The following is an 8,562-nucleotide window of genomic DNA, read 5'->3' as shown; positions in this document are numbered from 1 at the left end:
CCGTAAATCCTAAACCTTGGTATTCTTGGCTTGAAGTTTTGATAAAAAACATGTATATACATATATGGATGCATACACACATCTATAATACAAATAGAAAAAGAGTCTAAAAATAAAAAAAGGTGTGCCGACGGTCACCGTCGGCACAAGCCGGTCGGCACGTAACCCCACTTAAGTGGGGTCGACGCGGCCGCCCTGCCTCATCCCCAAACGCCCTTCCCCCGCGCCCACGCCCTTCCCCAGCGCGCGCCGCCCGCGCCCTGCCCCCGCCGCCGTCCTCCCGACCGCCGCCGCCCTGCCGCCGCGCCACGCCTTCGCCCCGCGCCGCCTGCCGCCCTGCCGCCGCCACTGCCGCCGCGCCACGCCCTCCCCGGCCCGTGCCACGCCTGCCCGCGCCGCCGCCGTCCTCCCGGCCCGCCGCCCTGCCCCGCGCCGCCGCCGTCCTCCCGCCGCCGCCTGCTTCGCCGCTGCCCGCTGCGCGCCACGCCCTCCCGGCCCGCGCCCACGCCCTGCCCCGCACCCGCCGCCGTCCTCCGGCCCGCCGCCTGCGCACCGCTGCTCCTCCCGCCGCTGCCGCCTCCCGCTGCCGCCGCCTGCCCCTTGCGTCCCGCGCAGCCATCCACCGCGCCGTCCCCGCAGCCCTGCCCCCTGCCCCCGGTAAGTTTCTTTTTTTCCGCTTTTTAGTTTTTGCAATTAGGTAGGTAATTGTAATTGTAATGTAATGTAAATTTGCAAATTGAAATTGAAATGAAGTAAACAATTTGCAAATTGAAATTGAAATTGAATTGAAATTGAAATTGAAATTGAAATTGAAATTGAAAATAGAATTCTAATTGTAAATTTGCAAATTGAAATAGAATTTGCAAATTGAAATTGAAATTGAAATGAAGTAAAGAATTTGGAAATTGAAATTGAAATTGTAATGTAAATTGAAATGAAAATGAAGGAATAGAAATGGAAATTGAAATTTGCATTGACAAATTTTTATTATTTTAACTAGGTACCGTAGTGAGCACCCCGCGTGACGACCCCGGATCTTGCGGCGCATCTCTACGGCCATCGACATCGCCGGTTGTTCGACTACTTCCTCTACAGCCGAGGGTGAGCTGAATTGCCGACTCCCCCTTCGCATTTTTTATGTCATTAGATTTAATTTATCCGTCAAGTCGCGTAACCTAGGTGTCAATTCCCGTCCGCAAGCGTTACGCAGATAAATATGCATTAGTGGTCAGCATATTTTGAACCGTAACGCTTGTGGCATTTACGGGACAGTCGCCGACCCGTAGTTGGGCACGTTTTCCATGTTACTGCTCGGGTGCGAGACAGATTTCGCCGCCGCCTCCCTGTTGTTCTCCGGATGCACATCCTCTCGGCTTTTTGCCGAGACGTGTATCGGGAGAGCAGCGGGAGGTGTCAAATCCTGTCACGCACCGGAGCAGAAGGTGGAGAACGTACCAAACTACGGGTCCGGGGGCTGCTAGGAGCCCACCTAGTAGAGATGTAGGTTGATGCACGCGTTTTCGCCGGTAGAAAAATAAAAATATGATGCATTCAATTTCATGCTACTATTTGTTGTTTGTCACGCAATAAAGCAGGATGGCTGATAATGAGTGGATGTACAGTGGCCGTGTTAGTTCGACTCAAGTGACAGATGAATGGAAATGGAAGACCGATTTGTTAGTGAAGGAGTTAGCTCGTGGTTCGAAGGGGATTGTTCGTCCCCGTTGCCCTTGCAATGTCTGCAGGAGGCATCATCCTAAGGATATTCTAGAGATGACTAAACACCTTTGGTGGAATGGGTATATGCGTGACTACGACCCGCCGGTCGACTTTTCTCGGCACGAACGTGATAGAGGTGAGGTGATGCGGCAGCGGATCGATGGCAATGAGAACGATGGCATCTTAAACTTGCTAGATGATCTTCGGATGCCGACATGCCGTAGTTACCATGGGACGAACAGTCTGAACCGGAGGAACCGCCTGAACCGGAGGGACCGCCACAACCGGAGGAACTTCCAGAGGAGGAACCTGAGCCAACCGCGAGGGCCTTCATTGATATGATGGCCTCAGCTAGGAGGCCTCTATACCCAGGTGCAAAAATGTCTCAACTTGATGGCATCACGCAGCTTGCTAGCCGACAAGTGCATGTTTGAGAGTACTCGAGCATCCTTTGAAAAGACTCTGAGCACGTAGGTAACATGTTGCACGAAGGTCATTGCTTGCCCAAGACCATGTACGAAACGAAGAAAATCTTGAAAGCATTTAAAATGGATTATGTAACATATGATGTCTGTCCAAAACTTTGCCTTTTGTTTTGGAAAGACTATGCGGATGACAAGTACTGTGCCAAGTGTGGTCACTCTAGGTATCATGAGGTAGATGTAGGCAATGGTCAGAAGAGGCAGACAAAAGTAGCCATAAAGATTCTTCGTTATCTCCCATTCATCAAAAGAATCCAGCGGCTTTACATGTTCGAGGAGACTGCCAAGCAGATGACATGGCATAAGACCGGGATAAGATTGCAAGACGAGAAGAAACGGGTACCCATGGTACATCCATCTGATGGTCAATCATGGAAGCGCTTCGATGAAAAGCACCCAAATGAGGCAAGTGAGGCTCGGAATGTTAGAATTGCGATAGCAACCGATGGATTCAACCCATATGGTATGTCGATCGCCGCGTACAGCTGCTGGCCCGTGTTTGTTATTCCGCTCAATCTCCTCCCGGAGTCGTAATGCAAAGGAAGAACATATTCTTGTCGATGATCCTTCCAGGGCCTGAATATCCAGGGAAGAAATTGAGTGTCTTAATGCAACCACTTGTGGATGATTTGCACCACTCGTGGCATCACGGTACATTGACATACGACCGAGCATCAAAGAGAAACTTCATCATGAAAGTTTGGTTCCACTATTCGATGCATGACCTACCCGGTACGCCCTATTCTCGTGGGCATAGTACAGCTGGTAAGTTTCCATGCCCGGTGTGCAGGCACGAACTAGAATTCAGGCACCTAAAAGCTGGACACAAATATGTTGCCTTTGACAAACACCGCAAGTTCCTCACCCAGGGCATCGGTTCAGATCTGACAAGAAAAACTTCACGAAAGGCGTAGTTGTGCTTGAACATAAAGAAATACCAAAGTTCAATGGTGCAACTGTTGATGCTGAGCTACGTGCTCTCCAGCCTAGTAAGGAACCCGGCCACCAATTTGAGGGATATGGTAAAACGCACAACTGGACTCACATAGCAGGCATAACAGAGCTCGAGTATTACAAGGACCTTGAACTTCCCCATAATATCGATATGATGCACACCGAAAAGAATTGTGGGGAGGCATTCCTTAACACCTGCTGCAACATACCAGGCAAGTCAAGGGATAATGTTTCAGCTAGAGTCGATATTGAGGAGATATGTGACAGGTGGCTCTACACATGCAGCCTCCGAGGGCAATCGAAAAGGTTGGTTAAAGCCGCATGCCAAGTCTTGTCTTGATAGCGCCGACAAGAAGGAGGCATTTACGTGGCTCAAATATGACGTGATGTTCCCTGATGGTTATTGTTCGAATATGAGTAAGGGAGTCAATCTTGCTACAGGAAAAATAAACGGGCTCAAGAGTCACGACTATCATATATGGATTGAGCGGCTGATGCCGGTGATGCTTCGAGGGTATCTCCCCGATCATGTCCGGCGAGTGCTTGCGGAGGTGAGCCATTTTTTCCGCACGGTCTGTGCTAAGCGTATATGTACCGAGGTGATTGAGAAGCTGCAGCAGCAAGTGCCGGACATGCTATGCAAGTTAGAGATGATATCCCCCTGTGCTTCTTCACTCCGATGTTACATCTCATCGTGCATCTCGCCAACGAGGCACTCTTGGGGGACCGGTGCGATATCGTTGGCGCTTTGTATTGAGAGGGAGTTCAAATATATTCGGTACAAATGTGGAAACAAAAATAAGATTGAAGCATGCATAGCTGAGGCAACTCTCCTCCATGAGATGGCAGACGCCACGACAATGTACTATGCCAATGATATGCCCACTAAGCATAACCCGGTCGCTCGGTACAATTCCGATGAGCCCAACCGTGACCCAAAGCTCTTGCTCTTCAAATATCCCGGTGGCAAGGCCGGTGCCTCAACCGTGGAGAACATTTCGCGTAAGAGAAGGATTGCATAATGCTTTACGTGCTTATGAACATGGAGGAAGTGGTCGATTTCATGAGGTAAAATGATGAACCAAATACTTTGCAACCAGTAACTTGGTTTTGGTCTAATACGTATTTTCTCCTTTCAGCCAATTCCATGATGAAATGTGGTCAGGAAGAAATGGTCCCACTCCCACGCAGTGGTACACTCTTCTGAAAGAGGGTGCCCCGCCCTTAAATAAAAGCTTCGTGAACTGGTTCCATGAAAAAGTAATTTCTCAAATGTTCCTCTTACTTTGCAATCCGTGACTTGTCTTATTACACGTAACTAATGCACAAAATAATCTGAACTGAACTTGTAGGGAGCTGATCCCAACGTTGAGATGACAGATGAGTTGAGATGCGTTTCCTGTGGTTTTAACCGTAGAGTCCATACGCATGAGAAGTATGATGTAAATGGGTATCGCTTCCATACGGAGTTTCACCAAGAACCGGCCTAATGCAAAAACAATAAATACTGGGGTCTACACCGCGGAGCCGATGATCTTGATTACTATGGAAGGTTACAAAAGGTATACGAGTTGACGTTCAACAACGCAAACATAGAACTCAAGCTCTTTGTGTTCAAATGCCACTGGTTTGACCCACACGGTGGAATGAGAAGCACCCCTTCCATTGGTTTAGTTGAAGTTAGGCCTACAACCACCTACAGTGGATCCGACGTCTATGTTGTGGCTCACCAAACCAAGCAAGTTTATTATTTGTCCTACCCATGTCAGAATGAGGAACTCACGGGCTGGGAAGTCGTGTTCCAGGTATCGCCACATGGTAAGCTACCCATCCCCTCCGAGGACGATTACAACAACATTGACCCGGTAACATATGAGGGAATTTTCTATCAAGAGGAAGAGCAGTTTGGGGCTCTTCAAATAGACATAGGTCTTCAGGATCTCCACAACGATGTACAAATGCGTGGTGAGACCGTGGTGGACCTGAAGGACATAGCTATGCTCACCAAGCGCCATGCGAGCAAAGACAACATTGTCGAGACTCAACCGGAACCCAATGCCGACCATGAATACTCATATGATACTGATTTTGATAGTGAGGCTGAGAACCCAATGCCTAGAGATGAGAGTGGTGATGAATGGTGAGGGTCTTTTATGCTTAGTACCTACATTATCATTATGCTTAATACATACATTTGTCATTATGCTTAGTACCTACATTATCATTATGCTTAATACATACATTTGTCATTATGCTTAATACCTACATTTTTCATTATGCTTAGTACCTATATTTGTCATTATGCTTATTAATTTTCAACATGCTTATTAATTATTTTCTCTTTTTCTTATGCAGGTAATTGCCCAATATGAGCGGACGGAAGGCATCATCGAGCTGCTTGCTTGATCAGATGCATCAGCGGAAGCCAGGGCCGGGTGCTTCCAGACGGAGTGCAAGACCCATTATTCCCACTCGGCGTTACGAAGACGCAGACGGAGGACGGGGAGGACGAGGGGGAGGACGAGCTGGAGGACGAGGGGGAGGACGAGCTGGAGGACGAGGGGGAGGACGAGCTGGAGGACGAGGGGGGAATGCACAGCTCCTTCTAGCTGACATTCCCTCTGCTTCTGGCTCAGGGGCTTCACAGTCTATGGACGAGGAGGAGGACACTAGGGAGGAGGAGGAGGACACTAGGGAGGAGGAGGAGGAGTCTAGGGACGAGGAGGCTTCGACGGAGATGGCTCCGAAGAAGTTGCGGATTCGTGGGGAAGCGCAGGTTCCCGATGAGAGTAAGGAACCTGCTACGGAGGATGAGAAGTGGCTCCTTGTCCCAGGAAAGATAGAGTAAGTAGTAAGGTGATTTCATTTTCGTTATGACACTTAGCATTTTCTAATGTTTGATAATTGTGCAGGAATTTCACATACACGGGGAAGAATGTCCGCGTGCCAGGGAGTCTGATTGGAGCTGCTATTAGGAAGTACTGGCCGGGGATGTACACTCCGGTCCTTGGGGGCGAGTCCAAGCTAGCCTACACTTGGGAAGACTATGAGATAGCGCCTTACCCTGGCTTTACTTCCGCCGCCGACGCCGTGATCAAGAAGTTTTGGGTACGTAATGCATACTCTTTGGGTTTCGTTCATATGTAGTTGATAACCCCACCGTGATAACTCATGCCTCTCACACTTTCTGTTATGCTTGATTGCAGCGCAATTATAGGGTGGCGATCGAGCATAAGGATAGGGCGGACGTGGTGCTCCGTAACATGTGTCGGAAGTTGACACGGCAGCGGTGGTACAACCAGAGGATCACGTGCATCGGCCACTTCTATGCCGAGCAGGCGTAAGGTACACAAAGCCTGAGATTGTGCAGGGACTCGCCCCGGCTATGACGATAGATGACTTCATGTCGGTAAGTAATTGTCAATGCGATTCTATGTACCGCGGCTAACTTGCAACTATATTGTTTGTTCTTCAAATGAGTTTTGATTTTGCAGGTTGTACCACATTGGGCTGATAATAATAAGAGGGCCGCCTTCATGGAGTTGGTCAAGAATTGGGTCGGCGAAAACCCCGATTTCAAGGCCGTGAGCGACCGGAACAAGGCCAACCGTGGTTCTCAGGGAACACACACTGCGGGGAGCAGCAGCACCGATCGCTATCGGGAGCGTTCGGTACATATAAAAATGGAACAAGCTGCATTTTTTTGATTTTCGATGATATGCATAACATTTGTTTTGTGATGCAGGGGAAGAAGCTCGGGAGGGAACTTGGTGAGATGGAAGCGTGGACGCACATGAAGCTGGTGACGCCCGGTCCGAACGAGCCTCGGCCCGCGCCTGAGATGTACTACGGCAAGGCCAAAGAGAACAAGGAAAGATACTGCGAGGAGTACGCCAAGCTCCATCCGAGAGGTGGAGGACCCTATGACCGAGCCGGTCGACGAGGTGGCGATGATGCTGGCGGGGTCCGGCCAGCCGCATGGACGTCCCGCCTGCCTTCTTTGGGGTTTCAAGCCTCGAGAGGAACTTCACGCAGATCAAGGCTACCCTCCTCCGGCAGCTACGCTACCTCCTCGCGGACTACATGCCGTTCTCGGGTAGAGGTTGATGTAAGTCATCCACACTTTCATCCTCTGTTTTGACTCTTGTTCCTGAATGGCTATGTTGATGAGACGCATTATTTCTGAAATTGTAGACTCAGCTCGAGGAGGCCTATGCAGTAGCTTACGAGGAGTATCTCGAGAAGATTAAGGAGCATGACCTTGTGAAAGATGCCTATGTCCAGTGGACGAGCAACCAGATGGCGGTAAGTTTCAATCTCTATGGTTGCAAAACATCATAAGTCCCCATGTTTGAATCTGAGCTATCTCTCCCGTTTCTTGCAGAGTTTCACTCGGTTCATGATGACTGGAGTGCGAGAGGAACCACTCCCAGAGCCACCTCATCCGGGGCCGACGCCAGTGTTCCCGTCCAAGGAGGAGTTCTATATCATGTACAAGCGTCAGCGTCAGTTGACCCCGGTAAGTTGCTAACTTGGCTAAGTTGCTAACTTGGTGTGACATGGCTAAGTTGCTAACTCCCTCCAACATGTAGGGATTGGGAGAATCCGGGAACGACACTCCTTGTGGTACGCCGATGCACCCCGGTCGCCATTCTCCTGGTGCTTCTGCCGAACCTCGGCATTTTTCTGGTTCCGGTGGCTCTCGTCGTGGTTCTACCTCCCCGAGCACCGTCGAGATACAGCGGCCTCACTTCACCGACTCGGAGCTAGCTCGTCACTGTAGCTAGATCGTCACTCGGGTGGTGCACCACCATAGTTTCTACATTGTACTAGCACATGATGACACGCTCCATCTTTGTAGTGGATCCGGTGTATGTACCATGGTCTTGTATGCTATATTTGTGCTATTTGTGAGATTTGATGCTATATTTGTGAGATTTGGTGCTATACGGTGATATCTTTGTGCTATATGGTGCTATATATGTTACTGGATATTCAATCTTATAATATGTGCATTTTGTGCGATTTTCTGAGCAAATGAGGCCAAATTGGCAAAAATCAGAAAAAACTGGGCCTGGCTGTGCCGACGGTGTCACCGTCGGCACAGGCCCGTAGCTGTGCCAAATGGCAGGGTCTGTGCCGACGGTTACACCGTCGGCACAGCTGGGGACGTTGACGGCGCCGGCGTGACGGCTGGGTGGCTCTGCCGACGATGGGGCGGCCGACGGCCACCGTCCAGCCGTCGGCGTACGACTGTGCCGACGGTGCCTTGCTGTGCCGACGGTGCGCGCGCAGACCCCGACGCCTGGTATGCCGACGGGGAGACGCCGACGGTGACCGTCGGCAGAGACTGTGCCGACGGTGAACATTGTTGTGCCGACGGTGCGGGGCCGTCGGTGTAGCCGGT

General features: G+C 50.2%; 1 long non-coding RNA gene across 1 annotated transcript; it reads left to right on the top strand.

Moving 5' to 3' along the window:
• The first annotated feature begins 7,273 nt into the window (after positions 1-7,273).
• LOC139830928 (uncharacterized) lies at positions 7,274-8,131 on the top strand. Its single transcript, XR_011744454.1, has 3 exons — positions 7,274-7,460; positions 7,540-7,674; positions 7,748-8,131. It is a non-coding gene; the product is annotated as an uncharacterized lncRNA (long non-coding RNA).
• Positions 8,132-8,562: the final 431 nt, after the last annotated feature.

Source organism: Lolium perenne, chromosome 4, assembly GCF_019359855.2.
Source record: "Lolium perenne isolate Kyuss_39 chromosome 4, Kyuss_2.0, whole genome shotgun sequence".
Taxonomy (NCBI): domain Eukaryota; kingdom Viridiplantae; phylum Streptophyta; class Magnoliopsida; order Poales; family Poaceae; genus Lolium; species Lolium perenne.
This window is presented reverse-complemented; position numbering and strand designations above follow the sequence as displayed.